The sequence below is a fragment of the Phocoena sinus genome, chromosome 3, assembly GCF_008692025.1.
Source record: "Phocoena sinus isolate mPhoSin1 chromosome 3, mPhoSin1.pri, whole genome shotgun sequence".
Taxonomy (NCBI): Eukaryota; Metazoa; Chordata; class Mammalia; order Artiodactyla; family Phocoenidae; genus Phocoena; species Phocoena sinus.
Genome location: NC_045765.1, coordinates 60743568 through 60768668, shown reverse-complemented (window position 1 = coordinate 60768668; position 25101 = coordinate 60743568).

Genomic DNA, 25101 nt, shown 5'->3' with positions numbered 1-25101 from the left:
TGTTACTCCTGCCTCAGGTTTTTGTTTCAGACCTAAAGGGCCCTCTCCCATCTTAATTCTCACTGCTCTTCAAGGCTTATTCAGGGTTTACCTCTTCTGTGAAGCCTTCCTACACTGCTCTCATCCGTGGAGGCCTGGCTGAAATCCCATCCTGAACAAAAGGTGTTCCCGCAGCATCCTGGATGCTCCCTGGGATGCAGAGATAGCAGGAGGACTGCCTGAGGCAGCCCCAGAGCCCAACCCTCTTCCCTACACAACACTGAAGCCTCCCTGGGCCTGGGAATTCCTCAAACACAATCATCAAAGGGCCAGAAACTAGGAGCTCATGCCTGGAGCCAACCAGAGCTAGGCTCAGGAGTTTTAAATGTCCCAGGTTCGGGTTCTGTGCTTTCTGTCAAGTTTACCATCCCCTTTGCTGGCCCCTCTCCCTCTGCTCCACCTCTAAGTGCTAGAGGGCTCTCAGAACCCTCTCATTCCCCATCTACCCCAGCCCCGTGGGGATCCCGTCAGAGCTGTGGCTTTAAATGCCACGTAGGTGCCTGTGGCTTCTGTGTTTACATCACAGACCCAGACATTTCCCCTGGGCTCTATCCAGAGTCATACATCCAAGCTCCTCCTCAGTGTCTCCACATAGAATGTCTAAAGTAATCTTTAGTTTAATCTTTAGTGCATCTTTAGTGCACTCTTGATACTCAATTCCCACCTCTTGCAAAATTCATTCCTCCCCCAGGCTTCACCATCTTGGTAAAGAACCCCACCATCCATTTATCCAGTTGCTCAGGATAAAAATCTAGGCATCCTCCATGATGCCTCTCTTTCCTTCACCACCACCGCCCCCCACCACAGTGAAAACAAACAGCTACTCCAGGCGGCTCCACCTCCAAAATAAAGCTTGAACCCAACCACCTCTTGACACTATACTGCGCCAATCTGGTTCACTCACCGTCATGTCTGCCTGGAAGCACCGACTCCACTGCTCTTCCTGCTTCCGTGCTTGTCTGCTGTCCGTCCTCCACAGAGAAGCCAGGGTGTTCACATCACTCTGTGACGTGATACCCTCCAGGGGCTCCTACACTAAACCCTGAACTCCTTACCGTGGCCCCAAGGTCACACATGATCTGTCCCCTAATATTTCTCCAGCCTCAGTTCCTGTCACATGCCTTCTGATCAGTCTTCTCCTGGTCCCCAAACACAACCAGCCTGGCCAAACCTCAGGGTCTTTGCACGAGTTGATCCCTCTCGAGAGAGTGTTCAGCTTTCACATCACATTATGGGCTCTTTCATGTCAATCAAATCTATACTTAAACATCACCTCCTCAGAGAAGCCTTCCCAGACCACCTAATTTAAAGTAGCTCCCCACATCTCCCTCCATCATTTTTGCCTCATTGTCCCTGCTTTATTTTACGTCCATGCAAATATTACTCCCTAAAGGCATCTTATTCATTTATTTTTGTACTTGTTTATTGTCTGTTTCCACCAATGGAGGGTAAGCTCCGGGAGGGCAGGAGGTTATCTGCCATGTCCACTGCTGCATCCCAGTGCCCAGGACAGTGCTCGGAACTTAGTAGGCACTTAATAAATGTTTACTGGATATTTCCTAAACTCTGTGACATGGTCTCTATGCTGAGTCCTGCAAGATAACACTCCTGGTCTGAACAAAGAAAGAGCACAAACTGAGCTGGGGCTTCCAAAAGAAAGTTCATGGGGAGTTGCCTCCTCGTGGGCCATCTCAGTAACCTTCTGGTGATTGGCTTTCCAGGAAGAGCAGACTGGAGCAAAGGACAGGCCAAGATGGCCAGAGAGCATCTCAACCACAGGGCCATCCTCATCTCGAGAAGAAGTCATCAACCCCCTGTCCAACAGGGGAGAGCTCACCCTCCACACCACCCAACAGAAATATAGTATAAGCCACAAACAAGAGCCAATAGGTCACTATGAATTGTCTAATGGCCACATTTAAAAAAGGAAAAAAGAAACAAGTGAAATTAATTTTAATAATGTGTTTTATTTAACCCAATATATCTCAAATATTATTTCAATCAATAAAAAAATTAACTGGCTCTTTTACATATTTTCTTTGTACCAAGTTTCCAAACTTGAGTATGTAGTTTGCACTTGCAGAACATCTCGATTTGGACCAGTCACATCTCAAGTGCTCAAGAGCCACGTGTGGCCGGTGGCCATTCTGTTGGACAGTGTGGGCCAAAATAACCAAGCTGTACCTGTGGTAGATTTGAGAAAAGCATTGCGTCAGATCTGGGATGCATTTTGTTCTCCCACGTTTAATCTTTTTACATATCGCAGGTTTTCCTGCACTGAGATTAAGACAGTCTGCATTGATTTTTCTTCCTTTTCCCTAAATTTTGGCAACAGAACACTTTGCAGTGCCTTGAATCCACTGTATGTGTAAGTGGTGGGAACCAGCCCTCCCTGCCAAGGAAGAAAAGCAGGGTTTCCCCCATGACTTTGCTGTGATCAGGCTCCTGTATTTCCTGGCTCCAGGTCCACCAAGAGACTACCACAGTTTATTAACTGACTTTAATAGGGATCTGTTCCTAATAGTAGAAGTAATGATTCCTATAAACCAGTTGCAAAGGGTAAGAGCAATTCCATTCCAAAGAGAGAAGAGGCTTATTTGGAAATCTGAGTATGTGCAGGAATCACACACCTTCATATTAACAAACCCCATCCCTGGCTGGTCAAACTCTCCTCCAATAAGCTCATTTCCTGGGCTAAACGCCACATAACAGGGGCCGTGAAACCAGGGGATGTCACCAACAAGGACAGCAACAGCCTGCTGAAGTGAGAATGTACAACCTGACACTACTATTCCTCACACTTGCTCTCAGAGTAAACCCAGCGCAGGAAGCGCAAGGAATTCACCAGAATTTAATACAGTGAGTGCTGCCTGGGGCCGACTGGGTCTTAGCACAAGGCTCCGGTTGAGAGAAGGAGCAAATGGAAGAACAGACAAGATGTGCATCTTCCCCTTAGAGACCGTAAGGAAGCCACACTTGTTTTTGTTTGTTTTTTTTTTAAGCCTTTTCTAATTTATTTTATTTATTTTTGGATGTGCTGGGTCTTTGTTGCTGTACACGGGCTTTCTCTAGTTGCGGTGAGCGGGGGCTACCCTCCATTGCGGCGCGCAGGCCTCTCATTGCGGTGGTTTCTCTTGTTGCGGAACATGGGCTCTAGGCGTGCAGACTCAGTAATTGTGGCACGCGGGCTCAGTAGTTGTGGCTCACGGACTCTAGAGCACAGGCTCAGTAGTTGTGGCACACGGGTTTAGTTGCTGTGTGGCATGTGGGATCTTCCCGGACCAGGGCTCGAACCCGAGTCCCCTGCATTGGCAGCCAGATTCTTAACCACTGCACCACCAGGGAAGCCCAACACACTTGGGTTTAAAATGCAAAGTCTTCCAGGGTTCAGCGTAAAGAACATCTTCCTCTTTTGGAAACCAAATTGGGCAGGAGTTGGGGGGATTCACAGATAATCTTGATTCCATGCCCATGGCCCCTGCACACTGTGGAGGACAGAGACACCAGCCAACCCAGAAGATATGGCAGATGCAAGGGGATGGTGAAGAGAAACACAGTGACGGTACAGACTTCCTTCTTGCTCTCTCTCCTTTGTGATGCTCTGGGGAGAGAGCAGAAAGTTCAGCTACCCATCATAAAAACATAAGGGCCAGAGAGGGTTCAGACCCTGAAACGGAGAGTTAAGAGGAAGCGGTAGGGCTTCCCTGGTGGCACAGTGGTTAAGAATCCGCCTGCCAACACAGGGTTCGAGCCCTGGTCCAGGAAGATCCCACATGCCACAGAGCAATTAAGCCTGTGTGCCACAAGTACTGAGCCTGCACTCTAGAGCCTGTGCACCACAACTACTAAGTCCGCACACCACAACTACTGAAGCCCACACACGTAGAGCCCATTCTCCGCAACAAGAGAAGCCACTGCCATGAGAAGCCCACGCACACTGCAACAAAGAGTAGCCCCCGCTCGCTGCAACTAGAGAAAGCCTGTGCGTAGCAACGAAGACCCAACGCAGCCAAAAATAATTTAAAAATTAAATTAAATTAAAAAATAAAATAAATTTATTTATTTTAAAAAAAAATAGGAAGCAGTAAACCAAGCAACTCTGTCAAGAGCAGAAGTTCGCTCAATCAGCAAGCGCGCGCCTGGGGGCACGTCCACTATCGGTGTCATTTTGAAGCATTAAGTGCTGCAATGAGAAAGATAGTTTCAAATTACCTGGAAAACTGAATAAGGAACTTTGAGGTGAGGAAAGCTAGAGTTCAGTAAGGAACGTTCTAAACTGTGCCTAAGCGTTGACGTTTTCTCAAATTTTACTCTAATTTAGCTCCCTCTGTATTGCGTGCACGCATATGAGAACACGGCTTGTTCCAGGTGCTTCTCATGTCCAGGGGCACATCAGAACCAAGGCCAGGGCCCCACCCCAACCAGCCGGATCAGAACCTCAGCACGAGGGCCCTGGGTATCAATATGCGGTCCTAAAACACAGCCGGGGTTGAAAATCACTGCTCGAGGGGGCTGAAGTAAGACCAAGGCTGAGAGGGACAGGAAGGAGGACATCCACCCCAGGAACGGAGAAGCTCTAACCCATTGGGCCGCCCATGGGGTCATCAACACAGCACAAGTGTGGGCTCCTCTTGCTGGGATCGTTCTAGCGCTGACTGAATCGTGCAGAGGAGATTCTTGAACTACTCTTTGCTAAACGTTAGATTCCGAGAGAAGTGAATATCAAGTATCTCGTGATTCAGTTGCTTTTATGGGCAGGCACCCATTTCCCAGCTCAGGACTAGGTCTGGGGAACGCCTACTGTCTTATTCATGTCTGAGAGGTGGCCTGAGACACTCATTTTGGGTAATAAAACCTGGGGCCTGGGGCCATTTCAGTGGCTTGTGGGAGCAATGGGACAGAATATTTGAAATCAGACGGTCCCCCAAATTACAGGATGTTGCATAGTTGTAAGGGTGATTGTTCTTCATGTGTTGTCCTATGCCAGGGTCCCCCAACTCTGCTGGACATCAGAATTATCTGGGAATCTGGCTTCAAAGCGCACATCCCCAGGCCCTGCCTCCAGATTTACTAAAACAGAGTGTTTGGGAGTGAGGTCTAAGAATTAAATTTTCTAATATTTTCCCAGGCACAACGTCAGATTAAGAAACCTTTGGAGCTCTTCCCCTAACCACAGGTGGGGAGATCCTAGCTGATGGCCCCAAACAGCAATTTACCTGAAAACTCTGCCTTCCTGGTAAGAGTACCCAGAATTGTACCCAAGGTCCCAAAGTGAAATCTGCACCCCTGTAGGGCTGGTCATGCAATCCTGAACTTTACAGAAGCCAACAGAGACTCCAGCCTGACATTTGCAAATACCTGGAGAATCATGTCAGGCAAAACCTAATGAAGCGTTTGTTACACAATACGGAGAAGGCAGGAAGGAGGGAGGTAAGCGGGCCTCTGAACAGCAGGGAAAGTTCCTAGGGCCTTAAAGAACAAATAGGATCTGCACCCTCTGAGAGGAGAGGGCATCACCGGCAAAGTGGTGTGGCAAAGGCTGGGGGCAAAAAGGTGCACCTTGGGGGCTGACCTGTCTGAAGGAGAGGATGCTCTCGAGGCTGGGGACTTCCCGGTGGGGAGGGCAGGCGGTAGAGGGAGGACCTTGCACTCTGGGCGTCTGCTCTTCTGAAAGCAGGGTCCCCGCTCCAGCTCTCCAGGAGCACCCTGGGAAAAGGCAGGGCCCAACAGAGCGCAGGCAGGTGGGCGAGACTACACAGGCCAGACGACCTGCAGACCACAGTCTGCAAGGTGTCTCAGCTCTGCTGACTCACATCCCTCCAAGGTTGGCAGAGTCTCTGCCTGCTCATCATGACCACACCCTCCAAACATCCTAGAGATAAAAAGCCCAGGGAAACCCATTCACAGTGGGCATGCTGACCCAGCACTCCATGGGGGCCCATCCATCCCCTCCGAGGCCCTGCGACTCTCACATAACCCCCGGGGCGGGGCCAGCGCCACCCTCCCCACTGGAGGGTCTGAGTGAGAAACGCTGGGAAGTTTGGCCATCCAGCAGCAGATGAAATATTCCAGCTCCCCAAACCCCATGAGTGTCATTCACAGTGGAAAATAACATTATAGGCTGGTGTGAGGTCATTGGCTAATTAGGTAAAATGAATAAGGAGATTTTAAAAGCCACGTGAACAATGATGCCTCAGACTGAGACACTGACCCCTCCTCCCTTATCTGAGCCCTGGAGACTTGAAGAAAAGGCCATAACACTTACGGGTCCAGGGAGATCCCAGCCCTTGGTTCTTAGCTGAAGCTCTGAGCTAAACTGGGAGAAGACATGAAACTGCTCCAGCCTGTCCCCATCCACACAGCCTTCCAGACTGCACACAGCCCCCGTCTGCCCACGGACACCCAGGCCCAAGCCCACCACCTCACACACCCTTTCCAGTGGCCTCCCCAGCACTCCCTGGGCCAACCTGAGAAAGCAACAAACACTTCTAGAAACATATCCTCATGCCGTGTCGCTGTCCATTACCACAGTACGTGAAGCTTTTACTTCTATTAATTCAAAAGAATTGCATCTCATTAATTCCTCCAATAACCCCATGAGGTTGGCTCTATTATCATCCCCATTTTACAGATACACACATAGAGGTTACATAGCAAGAAGGGGTGGAGTCACGGTGTGTGAATCTTGCCTTGTCTGATTCCAAGGCTGTGCTCTTGTTATGATGAACAGAATTCCACTGCATGGATTAGAGTCATGTCAGGGACACAGAAACCATGCAAGGTCCTCCACACGAAGGAGATTTAACACAGCAAATCGCGTATATGGGTGCTGGGACACTACTAAGGAGAAGGTGAGGTGACACAGAGATTAGGACATGCAAGGAGCCAACACCTCCTCTGGGGCTGGGGCACAAAGGGAGGAGATGAGGGGGAGAGGAAGGGGCTTCAGCCCCAGGAGCTCGGAGATGGAGAAAGGGCTGCTGCAGGTGCTGCCTGCCTCTCAGACCCCACTGGAAGGGTCAGGAAGAGACTGAGAGAGCCAAGAAGAACCAAGGCCTCCCCTACCTCCCCGTCTTCGGGCCTCCTGCAGGCAGAACCCACCAGGAGGCCCCCGGGCGAGGAAGCCTGGGGAGCTCCGTCTGTGGGTTTGCTGCCCCAGAAACACTCACAGGTGGCAGGGTAAGGCTGAGAGACAGCAAGTGAGGATGTGGTGTGACGTACATGGTGCCTGGCACAGTGCTCAGTGCTTCCATACCTAATGCCACGTAGCCCTCCCCAAAACCCGTGACACTGGTATAAATGTTGTCCCTATTTTAGAGATAAGGAAAATGAAATTCAAGAGACCACACAGTTTGCTCAAGTTATCCAGGAGAATCCTAACCCCGGGGGCACACAGGGAATGGGGAGGCAGGGTGATAGAGCAACCTTGTCCGGGGATCTGCAGCCCGAGGACCTCGTGGTGTGTGACTGGCCTGAGTGGGTCACTGTCCCCCTGGTGCAGGCTGGTCATGAGCCTGGGGCCGACTCCCAGGTCACCATCGCACGCTCCAGCTCCTGGCATTTCTTACAGCAGCAGCAAGAGCCACGATGGGCAGTGGAACTAACAGCACTGACTCAGCCAGAAGCCACCAGGGCCAGCAAAGCCCAGGAACCCTCAGCGAAGCCGCGCAGGGCTGTTGGCCTGGAGGCAGCCTTGCGGCCCAGCCCAGCCGCAAGCCAGTCGCAGAAGCCCTGGGTCTTGCCGTTTAGGACCCCTGCTGATTTCATCCACCCTGTGCCCCCAGATTCCACTAGCTCTGCACACCATCTCCTCGCCCGATCTTGCTACTGCGGAGGGGAGCGGGCTGTGCCACTGGGGGACGGAACGAGGCTAATTCCTCTGAAACCTCCATTAACTTTACTACTTCTGTGTAAGTGCTGCATTGTAAATAATGATTCCGCACCACAGAAACACACTGCTAGAATCTCCTGGTGGACGTAAAATTAAATTCACCTCCCACGGCCCACTTATGAAGTGTATTGTGAGAGCTGCGCCATCCTCCAAGCCTCAGAGGGCTGCAAATGCCTTCCACTGAGTCCGGGGAGACCCTAGTGTCATCCACTCTAAAGAACAGGTCCCATATATATGGAATATTAAAAAAAAAAAAAAAATGGTTCTGAAGAACCTAGGGGCAGGACAGGAATAAAGACACAGATGTAGAAAATGGACTTGAGGACATGGGGAGGGGGAAGGGGAAGCTGGGACAAAGTGAGAGAGTGACATGGACATATATACACTACCAAATGTAAAATAGATAGCTAGTGGGAAGCAGCCGCATTGCACAGGGAGATCAGCTCGGTGCTCTGTGACCACCTAGAGGGGTGGGATAGGGAGGGTGGGAGGGAGATGCAAGAGGGAGGCGATATGGGGATATATGTATATGTAGAGTTGATTCACTTTGTTATAAAGCAGAGGCTAATATACCATTGTAAAGCAATTATACTCCAATAAAAGTGTTAAAGGAAAAAAAAACAGGTCTGTGCACCCCTGCACCTTCTCCCACCCCACACCAAATCCCGGGTCTCTCTCTACAAACAAGAAATGCTGGAGAGGGTGTAGGGAAAAGGGAACCCTCCTACATTGTTGGTGGGAATGTAAATTGGTACAGCCACTATGGAGAACAGTATGGAGGTTCCTCAAAAAACTAAAAATAGAGCTACCATTTGATCCAACAATCCCACTCCTGGGCATATATCCAGACAAAACTATAATTTGAAAAGATATATGCACCCCTATGCTCATAGCAGCACTATTCACAATAGTCAAGACATGGAAACAACCTAAATGTCCATCAACAGACGAACGGATAAAGAAGATGTGGTATCTATACACAATGGAATACTACTCAGCCATAAAAAAGAATGAAATAATGTCATTTGCAGCAACATGGATGGACCTAGAGGTTATCATACTAAGGGAAGTAAGTCAGAAAGAGAAAGACAAATACCATGATATCATGTACATGTGGAATCTAAAATATGACACAAATGAACATATCTACGAAACAGACTTACAGACCTAGAGAACAGACTTGTGGCTGCTGGAGGTTGAGGGGGAGGGGTGGATTGGGAGTTTGGGGTTAGCAGATGTAAACTGTTATATAGAGAATGGATAAACAACAAGATTCTACTGTGTAGCACAAGGAACTATATTCAATATCCTGTGATAAATGGAAAAGAACATGAAAAAGAATCTATGTGTGTATAACTGAATCACTTTTCTGTATAGCTGAAATTAACACAGCATTGTAAATCAACATACTTCAATAAAATATTTTTTAAAATAATAATAACAAATCCTGTCTCTCTCCAGATTCCTTTTCTAGAAGGAGGAATTAGACCTCAGTTGTAAGCTCAAAAAGAACCCCACTCATCTCAGAAAGGGACTCAGCTTAAAGTCCCCCACCCAGCCCTCCAGCCCTTCTCTTCCAAAATATTCTTAGAAAAGATGATCTTGAAGACAAAATAAATGTACACAATTTCCAGGAAGATCAACAGAATTTCATGAACCAAGCGAATCTGCCCAGCCCTTCACCCCCCATGCCCACGGCACACACAGTTTCCCCAATCCTTTCTCAATGCTCCGGGCCCTGCCTGCTGCTTCCCCATCTCCCTTACACAGTGAACAGTCCCCTGCTGCCCTGAGGTCAGACACTGTAGGTTTCAGCTAAAATAAGAACCACCTAGAACAAGAGCTTAAAGTCAGCTTCACTTTGAAAATAAACAGGCGCACGCCCTGGGGAGGAAAGCTTCCCTCCTGACAGTTTTTATTTTTATTTTTTACTTTTTGTATTATAATACTTTATTTTATTATTAGAGTATAATTGCTTTACAATGTTGTGTTAGTTTCTGCTGTACAATGAAGTGAATCAGCTGTATGTATACATATATCCCCTCCCTCTTGGACCTCCCTCTCCCACCCCCATCCCACCCTTCTAGGTCATCACAGAGCACCAAGCTCCCTGAGCTATACAGCAGGTTCCCACTAGCTATCTATTTTATACATGGTAGTATATTTATGTCAAACCTAATCTCCCAGTTCATCCCACCCTTCACTTCCCACCCTGTGTCCACACATCCGTTCTCTACATCTGCCTCTCTATTCCTTGCCCTGGAGATAGGTTCATCTGTACTATTTTCCCTGGAGAGAAAAGCTTCCCTTCTGACAGCTTTTAAACAATGGGTTCCAGGGACATCAGAGCCCCAGGCCTCCACTCTGCTGGGCTTCTGAGAAGCACAGGTATCACTGCTGAGCCTGCAGGTCCCTCAGGTTTGACCTCTTGGACCACACAAAAGGCGTGTCACCCACTCTGCAGAACAAAGCACCACCTGAAGGGCTCTGGGATCTGCAGGCTCTAATTTACGTGTCTCTCTGTGCCTGTGTGCCCTTTACTTGCTACGCTCACGGCAGCATTGCAGTTGCACCCAGGTTTAGGTGACCTGAGACATTCACAATACATCCAGAAATCAAGATGAAACCCGGCTGCCCACCCACACTGTTCTGGATGAAACCTCCTGCTTTCCAACTTCATATTCCCAACTCTGATTTTTAAAAAAAGAAAGAAAGAAAGAAAAAGTCTGTTTTTTAGAAACTAAAAGCCTAAATAAACCCTTGAATGGGAAGAATATTCAGACTGGGGGACCCAATATAAATGTCCCCTGGCCAGCACCTCCTTATTAATGAACTGACTGCATGACAGCCCCCCTTCCTCTCCTTGGAGACATGACTGCACTTGGTCCTCACAGCAGCCCGAGTGGGCAACAACTTCAGCTCCATTTTCAGATAAAGGAGTGTCGACTCAGGCACATGACTTGTTTAAGGTCACTCAACTATATATAGTAAACGGCAGAGGTAAGGCTTGAACTCTGATCTTCTCACTGGATCCTCTTCCCAGCTCGGCACAGCTCCTGTCCTGCGGGGCCTAGTGCCGGCAGGCCCGAGGGGTTACTGCTGCTGCAGGATCACTCCCACCAGCACCTCCTCCCCAGAGCCCTTCCTGTCGCAGGCAGAGCCAGAGCAGTTTGTCAGGCAGGCTGGGAGGGCTTGGCTGTCACACCGCATTTCTCTCCGTTTATTTCTGCTTCCCTCGTGACCTTGGTTTCACCAAAATGTTCCTTTAAATTAGATCCCAGAAGGAACTTTGAGGCAAATTCCTCCGTCAGTGATGTTCATGGAATTTGTCATTGTTTATGCTATTTATAGTGTCATCAGATGCCTGGGAACACTCCTCCTGGTGACCACGTTGGTTTTCTCCCCCTCAGGCAGGAAGCACACTCAAAACCAAAGGCTTGACTTCCCTTGGGCTCAGTGGTTAAGAATCTGCCTGCCAATTCAGGGGACACAGGTTCGAGCCCTGGTCCGGGAAGATCCCACATGCCATGGAGCAACTAAGCCCCTGCACCACAACTACTGAGCCTGCGCTCTAGAGCCCCTGAGCCACAAATACTGAGCCCGTGCGCCTAGAGCCTGTGCTCCACAACAAGAGAAGCCACCGCAATGAGAAGCCCGCGCACCACAAAGAAGAGTAGCCCCCGCTCGCGCCAACTAGAGAAAGCCTGCACGCAGCAACGAAGACCCAACGCAGCCCAAAATAAAAAATAAATTAAATAAATAAATTTTTTTAAAGAAACACAAAGGCTTGTCTGGCACAGGCATTACCTCCTCATTCCCTACCCCACTTGATGTACTTTTTTTTTTCCTATGAAACATTTAAATGGTCCTTCAGTTTGACCCCTCCTAGTGTCCATGATTTATACATCTCATAGTCGGTTGGCCTGTGTACAACAGCGAGGAAATAGAGTAACTTTATGGGGAGAGCAGAGGTCCCCAACTCTACAACATTCCACCAAACCCAAAACCACACGCGGCTTGAGGTTTTTTAAGTGCTAGCATTCACAGTTTGTGTGTCACTTCTTTTCTAGACCACATAAGAGCGGTCTACCAACACACCAGCAATAGTTGTAGCTGGACCTGAGCTGGGGGTACAAGGAATCAAGACATACAACATCCTATCCCCTCTCTGGGGACTTCTAAAGTTGTTGGGGAAAAAAAGACATATTAAACCATTGCAGAGCAATGCAATGTATGTTACAAAGAAATACTGTGTCCTAACCAATAAGGGGCTATTTTCAGGAAAGGGCAGGGATGGATGGAAGTTTAAGATTTGCAAAGAAGTTATAAGAGCAGCCACTGATTTTATCTGAAAGCTGTGTCTTCTGAAAACTTGTTTTAATCCTTCCCTCTAAAAGTTGAATACAAACTATGTTACAGGCTGTTGTCAACCTTTGGAGAACTCACAAGGAGGTTAGGGAAGAAAGTAAATGTTAAATAGTAAGAACACTGATTAAAGAGAGAAGGCTTTCTCTTTAAAGAACGTTCTTCTGATTAGTAGGGGAATTCCTTGAGGGATCCGTGATGTCACGCCATCCACATCTCTTTTTCATCTGGTTCTTGCCAAGACTGAGCTAAAAAGGAGACCCTCCCTAGGATCCAGGGACATCAGGGGAAGAACCGGATAGTGGGCAAGATGAGCAACAACTAGCAGAATGCGAAGTCCACACCCAGAGGCTGTAACAAAAGGAAAATGTGCAGGAATAGCAGTGCCCTGCGTTTCCATGTGTGATTGCATCACTCGAGCCGGGCTCTGCACAAACCATGAAAGTGGTGGCAGAACTGTCTGTGAAAATGGATGCTCCTCCTCCCATGGTGTGGCCCTGCCTTGGGAAGTGGTGACAACGAGGGAATCTATGTCCCAGCCATTCCTGCGTGCAGGGCTGGCCACGCTGATTAGGACCACTGGCTGCTGTCACGGCTGCAACGCTTGCCAGACTAGAGTCCAGATGGTCCCTTCCTGCACCTGCTTGCAAGAGAAGCCAGGAAGTGAGTACCTGGCATTTTTCATTGTATTTGTAAGAGACACAGTCTGCCTCAAAAGGAGGAAATTCCTTAAGAATAAGGGGGTTCAGATACTAGAAAAACAAAAAGAATGACCATGTCACATAACCAAGTGACATCCTGTTCTCTTACCTTTTGTCCAACTCTTGGCACTAACAGGAAGGCCCCCTTCTGATGCAGAATCCATGCTCCTAATCTGGGTGCCACCACTCACCTACTGCGAGGTACTAAGATGAGAAGCACAGAGCCAGGGGGAACAAAGGGCCTCTGGCATATAGCCTTCTAATGAAGACTTAGAAACTCTAACTCACCATGAGAAGCTTCCTGGAAATGAGCCATCAAGGACAGGAAAGACCTGAGCTGAACTTAGTAGGAGGGTGAGAATGGAGATGGAAAGTGGGAGAACAATGGTAGGACACAGCTAAGATGACCACATGTCCTGATTTCCTGGGACCATCCAACTCACACCCATTGTCCCAACACAATTCCTAATAGTGTCCCCTTTCATTATCAAAACCACCCTGGTTTGGACAATAGATAATATGAACCAGCCTAGAATTAGTGGCAGCAAATGTTTGGAGGTGGGAATTAGCAGAGCTGTGGGGAGTGGGGAGCAGCGTGATGAAGAGCCAGCCCACGTGGAGAGTGGAGCACAGTTGGCGCAGGGAAGAGGGTGCAGAGCAGGGAGTGCAGGGCTGGGTGGAGGAGCTCCTAACTCCTCCTATGGGCAGTGGGGAGTCATTGAGCCTTCTTGAGCAGGGTAATTACAGACCACGTGCTCAGAAAGGATGGGGAGGGACATACTGGAGGCAAGGAGAGCAGCCAGAAATCCAGGGGCAGAGAATGTGGTGGTTCAGGAAGGAGAAGCACGAAAGGCAAGGGGATCAGGTGCCAAGTGCCTTAGAGAAGTCTGAGGAGATACAGCGAGAAGGAGGGGTGAAGACGAGCAGCCACGGGGTCACACTCGCTCACGTTTCTAAATCAAACCTGCTGCCCTCCTTGAGCGACAGAAATGCCTTTTCCTCCAATACTCTGCGTTAACACGAGAAAAGAGAAAAGCTGATGTGACAGAACGCTAAGAATTATGTCTTTGATGTATGAACACTCCTCGCCCCTTTGGACCTTATAAACCAGAGTTCACTTCACGTTCCCCTGATGTACTCAAGGTGCACGTCTTCAATAACAAGAGGTCTCTGAAGGTAGATTTCCTCTTACAATCGAGGGACAATTTCCATTTTAGGGTCTTAGAAATGCTTCCAATTAATTGTTAATTTAGCCTTTTGAGACCTCAATTTATATGTAGCATTGACCAGTGTCTGCAAACAATCTGAGCTGAGGAAGGAAGAGGTCCTGAGGAAATTAATGTAATAGTTTCAGCTCATTACTAGAAGCACTTGTTCTTAGAGCCTAACAACTTCATTCATTCATTCAAAACTGATCTAAAATCCAATTAAAATCAGAGGTCACACACGGCAGCAGTGTTTATTTCCTCATTACTGAGAGGTGAGGGCAGACGTCAAAACTGCAGAAACCGAAGGAGGTGAGAGTGGAGCCCTGTGAAATAACACAGGGTCCAGTGTGAAGGAGGAAAGCTATGGGTGGGAACCCTCCAGGGACTGTCATGGAAACTCACAGACATGCAGTCTGGGGAAATTATTTCAGAAAGAATATGGATCCCATCTTGAAGACATGGTTTTACATTCCTCCAGCAAACATCAAACGCCCTTTCTTGGAACCCACAAACTTTAACTCTACCCAAAAAGAGGCCCAAAAGATTAAAATAAAATTAAAAAAGCAGAGAATTAACCTTCAGAGAAAGTCAAAAGGTCTGTAGGTCTGTGGGAAGGAAATGTTAGCCACTTGTTCATTCATCCTTTTAACAATATCTATTGAGATCTTACCTGGGCTACAGCAGTGAACAAACAGTATCTCCGCCCTGAAGGAGCTTACGTTTGCAGTCGTGGGCATGGAAACAGACCATAAGAAACAGACATAATAACAAGGGAAAGTATATGGTAGATCAGAAGGTGATTAAGTGCCATAGCATTCAGGAGACGAATGTGAGGCATATCCTCAATCAAGAAGCCTAGAGTTTCTACAGGGTCAAGGACAATGAGCGAGGACAAGTGGAAAGCAGAGCCAGATCTGGCCATCACCAGGCACTCCTGTCACCCATGGATCCCCATCAGCTCCTTCCAAAATCAGCTTCAGCCACCCAGGAAACAAATCAAATGAAAAACATCAGAAGAGAGTGTCCCGAGGCAGCCCTGTTGGTCTCCTGAGCTACAGTCACATTCTGCCAGACAGGACTCCTCCCCTCCCCTCCCCTCCCCTCCCCCCCCCTTCCCTCCTCTCCCCTCCCCTTCCCTCCCCTCCCCTCCCCTTCCCTCCCCTCCCCTTCCCTCCCCTTCCCTCCCCTCCTCTCCCCTCACCTCACCTCCCCTCTCCTCCCCTTCCCTCCCCTCCTCTCTTCTTTCCAGGGTCTGTGTGGGCCCTCACTGGACAGGAGTGGTGAGGCCTTAGCCTGACATTAAGTCTTAGGGAACTAGTCATACAGTGGCGAGATCTTATTGGAGACCAGGTCCTCAGAAACTCAGAGACCCAATCCCCAGCAGGGCTGAGAACAGCTCCCAGAGAGGCGATGTGGGGTCAGAGACAGAAATGCCCCTCGGCCTCCCTCCTCCCTCCACCACCAGCCTAGAAACCTGGAGAGTCCTGCTCGGCCAGGAGCCCACAGACACTGGGTCGTCCACTCCCCTCTCTGAGTCTCAGGTCCCTCTGCTTTAAAATGGGCAGGTCAGCCCTATCATCGCGTAGTTTTCTGACCAAGGTCAGCATACCCTGGGATTGGGATGAGGATAATCCTCGTGGTCTCTCAGAGGCCAGCCTGACCCTGGGGAGGGAAGCAGCTAGGTAGGGCCACAGCTCGCCCACTGCAGAGCAGCCCCTACACTTTTTCTGTCTTACTTCTTGAATTTGCTCATAAGGTTTCATTTTTTAAAGGGTTTTGCTACTATATAGATACGTGAAAACTACTTCTGTGGTTCAGCAGTGAATAGCCAAATACATTTTACCAGCATTAAATAAGAGGTGATGCATTACTCAGCTCCAAAAGAGAGGTTAAAAAAAAAAAAACTGGGTGCACAGAAGGCCTGTGCCTTCCTATGACGTGCTGGACTGCCTGCCTGTGTGCCAACTCCTCACCAGGACACTCATCGCCAAAATAGCTCAACTTCTCCCACCCAACGAGTGCAGGCGCCCTGGAGGCAGGGGGGAGGCGGACCCAGCTGTGTGCTGGAAGAAACCACTACCCTCTGCCAAATCCCTGGGTCCTCTCCCTGTCAAGTTTGCTGAACGGCACCCCGGTCCAGGACCCCCACCAAAGACAAAGCCCCAGCTTCCTGGACAGACAAGTCAAGAACATCTTGGCTCCCCTTCCCAGAAACCACCAGCTGATTCCCTTGTCAGGGCTACACACTGAAGAAAGAAACCCAGACCCTCCTTTGCTCAAAATGTCCCAAGGCTGAGAGGAAGGTCTTTCAGGTAGCACCACACTTTGGTCTTGAATCAAGAATTCATGTCATAGCACTTCTCAAGACAGTTCTTGCATAAATTCCACCCCAGCACAAAGCGGCTCGTCATTACAATTCCTCTGCCACCCCAGCCATTTACCACTGCCTTGACCTTTGATGCTAGGTTAATTATAGTTTCGTCTATTAGAGAAATTGAACTGAATTAGCCTAGTTTTAATCTCTCATCAATAATTCAAATGACCATTTCCCACAGATGAAAAAACTGTCCAGGGTGGGCAGAGGAGACTTCCACTCCTAGTGGGTGAGTTTTCATCAGGAGGGAGAGAGGGCACAGCCTCTGCCAGCAGGTCCACAGCCTCCCCCGTAGGCCCCATGCTTGATTTCCCTCCGTCTGAGCTGGACCAGTGCCAGGGAGCACGGAGGATGTCCCAGGCCGGTCTGGCCTCGTCTGACAGACTATTAGCCCCAGCTGTCGGAGACATCTGCCTACTCTGATTACCGTCAGAGCGGAAGAGAAGCCTTGGCCCCCAGCATCCTGCTGTCTCCCCCTGCCCTGAACTGTCATCAAGTGATTGTGCTTCCACTTTAAGGCACTCAGAACCCATTCCTGATTGCTATTTATAACTTTCCTGTGAGGTTACCTACCTATGAGGCTGGAGAGGGAGTGGGCCACTTCAGGGTTAAAGGCCCCAGACAGCACCAACTTCCTGCCAGTGCCTCCAGGCAAGAAACAGGCAACCTCAGAGCTGAGCAAAATCCATTCATAAAAGATGTATTTGCAACATCAGGTCAGCTTTCGCTGTGTTCCAGGGCTGGGGACTCTGGGGTACGCGAGAAGGACACCGAGGCTATGGCAGCTTGCGATGCCGTGGATGACATGAGAGGCCTGGAGGGATGGATGCAGGGGGAGCCACACGCCTCCACACCCAGGCCACACCCCAGCAGGGCTGTCCCACGTCCAGAAAAACGCTGCCACGATGGCAAAGGGGCTGCAAATCTCCAGCTCTGACAGGCTGAGCCACCCTGTGTTCATTTCCTGCGGCTGCTGTAATAAATTACTGCAAACTGAGTGGCTTTTAACAACAGAAATGTATTCTCTCACAGTTCTGGAGCCCAGAAGTCTAAAATCCAGCAGGGCCACACATTCTTCAGGGGCTCAAGGGAGAGTCTTTGCTTCCTCCAGCTCCTGGTGGCTCAGAGTTCCTTGGCTTGTGGCCGCATCACTCCACTCTCTATCTCTGTGATCAAATTGCCTCCTCTTCTGCCGTCTGTGTCTTCTCCTCTCTGTCTCAAATCTCTTTCTGCCTTTCTCTTATTATAAGGACACTTGTCATTGGACTTAGGGCCCACCGGGTTAATACAGGATGGTCACCCCATTTCAAAATCCTTAATTACATCTGCAAAGACCCTTTTTCCAAATAGAGTCACATCTACAGATTTCAGAGATATGGACATATCTTTTGGGGGAAACCACCCATTCAACCCTTTGTACATCCCACCTACGGAGAAAGAACAAGAATAAGTCTTTGGGGTCAGGAAGCTCTGGGTTTGAATCCCACCTCTGCCACTTACTCAATAACTAAAATTCAGTCCTTTCTTAGGATATTACCAACACTCAGTTTGATTCTAAGAGCCCAGCAGGGCAGTGACGCGAGAATAGGCCTTGCCACCCTCCTCTCGCACCACAGAAGGCCCACCCCAGGCCCAGATGGGAGTGGGGACTTCGTGGTCCTGCAGGACGGCCTGCGGTGGAGCCACGCGCTTCCCCCGCTGCGGGAACTCAGCAACTCTCTGTCACCTCTCAGGAAGCCGCCTCTTCCTGGGCTCTGGAAGCTGGCTGCCTTCCGCTTGTTTCTGCCTCGGCGCACGCAATACCACCAATAGGGCTCCATCCGGACTTTGTTTGCCTTTAACTACTAAACCAACTAACGAGCCCCCAGCGCCGCCATGTGCAGACACACCTGGCTGCCTCTGACAGGTAATGAATCCTCAGCCATGTTCAAGGGCAGGCCTTCCTGACAGCAGGGGGGTAATCAACTGATCCAAGTCAGGGTGAGCTGGGAGGTCAAAGAATATTGAATAAGGAGCGCTGCCCCCGCCACATGACAACTCTGCCCCCTCCCACCGCCCCTGAACTCGATGCAGGCATCTCCTGGAACTACGTGTTTCTGACAAGGAGGATTGATTTCTCTGGGAAAATGGAAAGCGGACATTGAACAAATACTCCCTTATAAATCGGCACTAAGGCAGAGATCCTTTACCACCACCCGTGAGTGACTGAGACACGAAAAGTCACGTTTTCCTGAGGCCAGCGGGAAGACCAACGTTTGTAAGCTCCTCTGGTATTATTTTCCTCCACGAGCTGAAAGGCCTGCAAAGCATAGATTTCTTCCACCCCACCCCACCCCAAATTCTGCACCCTGCCTGCAAAGCTGGCCACACACCTCCCTGGAACCATCCTCGGGCAGAAGGGTAAGGCAAAGGGCAGAGCAGGCGAAATGGGCACAGTTTGGGGTCCTGTAGGCTCAAGGATGAGGACTCGTCTCAGGACCTGAGAGGTCGGCCACACAGGAACACATCAATATCCATCCCAGCCCCAGGCTGGGAAGTCACCAAGAGGTGCAGAACGGCTCGGTATTTCCTGGGTGACAAAGCCATTGAGGGACACCAGAGGGGACTCAATCCCAACTCCTGTCCCATGAGGACACCCCAGCAGGTGCAGAGCTTTGGGTGTTGGTGACACGCAGTCCACTTTCTGTCACCCTCCTGTGTGTTAAGATGGATCAGATTTCCTAGGGGACAGTGGTTGCCAGGGAAGAAGGGTTTGTGTGAGCTGACAGGTCAGCCAGCTTCCCCAGGAACCAAAGACACCACGGCTGCGAGGATAAAAGGCAAATACAGTTTTGATCCCTTTCTTATAAAAATTGTAAGTACATATGTATAGGTATAGATACAAACACACACACACACACACACACCTGGAAGAGTCTCTAGAAAGCCACACACTAAAGTGTTAACAGCGTTTTACCCTTAGTGGTGGGATTTGGAATTTAGTTTCCATTATGCTTTGTCTCTATTTTCCAAATCTTCTACAATGCACACAGTATTACTTTTATAATGTGGAAGAATTGCTATTTTTTAAACTGTACAAATGTATAGAATTGGAAGCCTTAGTAATTCTCAAATCTCTGCAACCATTCTGCAAGAGCTGTTTCTAACAGACCGTGCCTAATTAGATTACGAGAAAATCAGCCACACCTTCAGCTGATCATGTATATGGGGTACCACGGGCACTACGATCCTCCCACACCAAGGATGACCCTGGACCCTCTGTGCACCTCGCCTGCAAATACTGGAACCCCCATGCCAATGTTTATCCCATTTAAGAATAACCAAAAATCCAAATAGATTTCATAAATCACTTAGTCTCTTCAGCTTTCTCCTTGAGGACACGCACGGCAGGCTTCTAGCAAAGATGACGCAAAATAACAAGACAGATGTAGTAACTAATACAAAGTGCTTGGTTCACCAAACAAAGAGCTTTTGATGCTGGAACTCAATTTACGTTGGCATAATAGGATCTGAGAGGGCTAAGAGAAGCCATATACAATGGACAGGCAGCCCTGTCAGCAAAGGGGAGAGTGAAACCCAGTAGCGCTTCCTGCCACCCACCCCTCCCACAAACCACTCACCTGGGTCATCAGAAGGATGCTCTCCCTCAGGTGAGACTCGGGGATTTTTCACTTTCCTCCAAGAAAAGACTCCAAAACATCCCAAACACCAAACCCAGCCACCCTGTCTTCTATGTGCCCTCCTCACCCATTCATTCATTCAGTACCTGTGTCTCAGCACCTGTGTATACACAGTATCAGCACCTTGATACTGTGTATCAAGCACCTACTGTGTGCTCCGAGGTGAGTATAGCAAGGAATCTGACAGTTGCCAGCTCTCAGGAGTTCCCAGGCTGATGGATACTTTCCTGGTGTTATCAAGGGATGTAGAGAAAGGGCCAGTGGTCCTGCTGTCCCTGCTGACCCCAGAGTGATAGAACAGAGCCCAAACTGCTGGCCAGTGCAGGTGCCCGCCTGGGGAACAATGTGAGAACATGGTGCCTGGTCTTCATACAAAGTCTGGTCTCCTCTCAGAGGCCAGGCTTGAGGAAGAAGGTCTTCCTAGAGACCCCATCCTGGGGTTTGCTCCAGGGTGGCCCATCGTCTCTCTTCCACCCTCACAACCATGGTCCCTCTACACTCACCTTCATGGTGAGAAGACCCTCGGTGTCTGGGGATCCAGTGATCCATCCTCCTTCAAGGCTCCTCGTGAGGCCTTGGACAAGACCCTGTCCTCTCTGAGGGCCAGAGTGCCCACTGGTGACAGCCAGGGTTGGCCTGCATGAAGACTAAGGGGACAGCCCAGCTCTGCCCTCAGAGATGCTCTGAGGAACGTCCTGCGTGACCCCCAAAAAGCGGGCTCCAGTGGCAAAATCAATAAGTTTTTGTCCACTTCTTCCAGACAGATGTGCCAATGAGATTGTTACAGCCTTAACCCAGTGGCCGATAGTCTCCACTTTGTGCTCAGGCGTGCGTGCCCAAGTCAAGGTCAAAGGTCAAGGGTGGTGATGAGCTAATCCCCAACGGAGCAGGCTTCTTGGCCATGAATCAGGAGGATGTGTCAGTGTCAGTGTGAGACATGCTACCACGGGGCACACTGCTCCCTGGGGTGCCTGCCCAACATGGGTGGAATCAGCTCCCAGAGGCAGGTTGGGGACCTGGGCTGGGAGCGCCACCACGCGGAGGAAATGAGGGGCCACCACTGCCAACAGAATGGATAGGGCCTTGGGCAGGGGACCCTGCTCACCGCACTCACACTCTCCCTTCACCCCCACCCAGCCCTGCCCGGGCAGGGAGAGGAGCACACAAACCCGAGCACTTTCTCGGCGAGTCTACCATGGGATTCTCACAAGCACACAGGGAGGCCAACGGAACAGAATATCTTTCCTACTTCCCAGATGAGGAAACCGAGGCTCAACCACGGCAGGCGTGCAAGGCACAGAGCTGGCCCCTAACGCCGGCCCCAGAGCTCCCTCCTCCATGCTGCCCGCTGGCTTCCACGGGAGTTTTCCTCAGTCAGGTGAACATCCAGGACTCTGCAGGAATGGCGGGAACCACCCTCTGCCCAGCACTGGAGCTTCCACGGTGATTCTCCTCTCCTCTCCCACGTGTCCATTCCAAAGCTGGGCCTGGGAGCTCAGAGAGATGTGCTCTGTTCCCTGCTCTGCCACTCACCACATGAGACCCTGGCAAAGCAGATCACCTCTGTGGGCCCTGGGTTCCTCTTCTGTAAAGTGACCGGCGGGACTAAATGGCAACTGAGGCTTCCCCAGCTCTACCCCCTACAACTCCAGGGGCATCTAGGAGGCGTAAGTACCTGCAGAGCGTTGAGAGACACAGAGCTGGGACGCTCAGAGTGTGGAGAGGCAAGCTTATTTCTTCCTGGGTGCTGTAAGAGATACTGAAATGGGAAACATCGTGCCCATCTCAAAGACCCACACTCTTGTCGGAAGACAAGACAGCCCGTGAGCCGAGGCCATCCGCAGTAGAGGATGGAATCATTTTAAGCCCCCAGTGAGTGCTCTGAGCGCTCTCTGGAGGAGGCAGTAAGAGAACCAGCCCCTGGAAGGGTGTGACTGAATGGTCCAGGGTGCCTCAGGCAGGGGAGCAAGACCTGCGGAGGCAAGGAGAGAGCAAAGAGCAGGGTGGGTCCAGGGCCACTGGGATCTGTGTCCAGAAACCTGCCCTGCAAGTAGGTCAAGGAAGGACAAGGGCCCTACATGTTGAAGGTTACCAAATTCCTTTTAATGACTCTTAAGTGCTTCCTTACAACTTTCTATAAATCCACCAGCTCATTCCCATCCCAGAACTCCACATGCAACCTCATTAGGAGGCAGTGAGTGGTGGGAAATATTGAGACTTCTGGCTAATCGCGTTATTAATACCATTACCATTCATATCACCTCGTAAACCACTCTTGTAGGACTTTTAATATGGCTAAGTCCAAATGAATATAATACGATTGCTAATTATATCTCTATAAACGTATTTTATGGCAGAGAACAAGAGCTCTTATATCCTCTGATTACTCAGTTGCCAGAACCATAAGGAAGCAGGCAGGACTTCATGAAGACGTGCCCTCTGGGGATGATTCATTACGAATAATTGTGGTTAGCAAAAGCACGAGAGCTTTCAGGAGAGTTTTTAAAAGAAAGGGATTGTAACTTGTATAAGAGAAGGCAGGGAGGAAACATCTCAGGGAGTCAGAATAAGCGAGGCTGGTTCAGTGGACTTTGTGGCCTCTGGAACAGCTGGACGGGATGCCCAAGCCTGCTCTCTCAGGTCTGTGTGTCCATGGGGCAGGGAGTGGTCTGGGGAGGGACTGCCCGAAGCTCATTTGTAGTGTCCATACACTGGTGTCAGTGACCAGGATCTCAGGGAGGGAAGCTAAGCATGTGTCTACATTTCATGAGGGGAGTCTAAATCCAGCAGCCCTGAGATAACATTTGAAAATTACTCACATTTCTTATTTTCTTAATGGTTTACTTAGCATTTATGGACTTAATGTGGGGAACATGTCTGAAGCTGGTGGAGGGGCTTGCAACCTTCCCAGGAAGCAGTGCCAGCCTAGCTAGTCCCCCTCCTGCCTTGTTTGGGAACCGTCACTCCAAGATAAGGGTCAAAACGCTTACCCTAATGGAGGCTGCAAATAAGAATATAAATGCTTTTCTTTTTCTCTTTCTAGCTGAGCTCAGACAATTTACAGTATTAAATGTCCCCTTGTACTCTGGAGAACTGGAATTGATTTTTTTTTCCTTAAAATTGCTCATTGGGTTGCTTATAAATTTCCCCAGCTGGGCTTCCCTGGTGGCGCAGTGGTTGAGAGTCCGCCTGCCGATGCAGGGGACACGGGTTCGTGCCCCGGTCCGGGAAGATCACACATGCCGCAGAGAGGCTGGGCCTGTGAGCCATGGCCACTGAGCCTGCGCGTCTGGAGCCTGTGCTCCACAACGGGAGAGGCCACAACAGTGAGAGGCCCAGGTACCGCAAAAAAAAAGAAAAATTTCTCCAGCTGTTGTTATCAAGTTGTAAATTGACGTTATGAGAATAATCGCAGATCGATTGAAGTCATTCTGAGTCAGGGCCAGGTCTACACAAACATAGGCACTGCAGAGTTTCGACAGGCCTTTAAAGTAAATTACCTTTAGTTTGGATTCAATTCATTAAGAATTGGTGAGATCTCAGCCAGATACTAGGGAGAAGGTCATCTCCCCTCTGTCTATGGGGTCGTCATCAGTACTATTCACCAAATATTTCCAGTTCCCCTCCTTACGTACATTCCTCCATCTCTTCTAGATTTAGCCACGGCCAACGGACTTGTTTTGACCAGTGAAATGTAAGCATGAGTACCATATACCAGTTCCAGGTAGGTGCTTTAAAACAGAGGTCAGCAAGCTTTTTTGCTAAAAGGCCAGATAGTATGCTCTGTGAGCCACGTGGTCACTGTCACAACTACTCAGCTCTGCCATTATAATATGCAAGTAGCCAGAGATAATATGTAATCAAAGGGGTGTGGCCGTGTTCTCATAAAACTTTTTTTTTAGACACTGAAATTTGAAGTCCATATAATTTTTGTGTCTCCAAAATGTGATTCTTCTTTTGATTTTTTTAACTGTTTGAAAATATGGTAAAAAAATATTCCTACCTTGCAGAATGTACAAAAACAGGTGACAGGTCAGATTTGGCCCAAAGGCTATAGTTTGCCAAGCCCTGCCTCAAAAGAATCAGTGGGTGATTTGTTATACCCACAACCCCTGCCCAGATGACCACAGAAGCACATTTAGACATGGAGCCTCCATCAGTCTGGGTCCATGAGTGCCTCTGATGAGCAGAGCCCCCAGTCAGTTCCCACTGGACACGTAGAGTGAATAAGAAATACACTCTTGTTGTTTATATCCCTGAGATTTGGGGGGGTTACTTGTTACTGCAGCAAACTTAGCCTATCCTGTCTGAAACAATCTATGAAGGATTTTTCTAAGTGAATTAATGGAATAGACATAACCTCAATATAAAAGTTTTATTAAGAAATGATTTTTTTAAAAAGAAAATAATTTTTCAAACACACTTTAAACATCTTTTGTAGTGCCCATTTTCATTTAAAATCATAAATTATGTATAAATGACTTTAATCTGTTCATTAAAGCAAATCCTGAACATGCTGAAACTTGTCAACATCTCCTAAATCTGTTTAAAATCACAGTGGAGTTTTAGAGTCATTTCCTTTCAAGGATATTCACATTCAGACTAAACTTTCTCCTAATCTGTCCCACTCAGTGAGATTGACAGTTTGGGATCTCAGCCTCGTACCCAATATTTCCATCTTTAGCCCAGGTGACGGGTAGGGAATAGCAGAGGGTTCCAGACAGAATGAGCCATTCCAGACATCACATTTCAATAAGACATGACTGAGAAAGAAATAAGCAGGTAGTTAGAGACAGAGAGGTATGCAATGTGTCATTGGGCATGCCCCTTGTCCTCTCTAGGT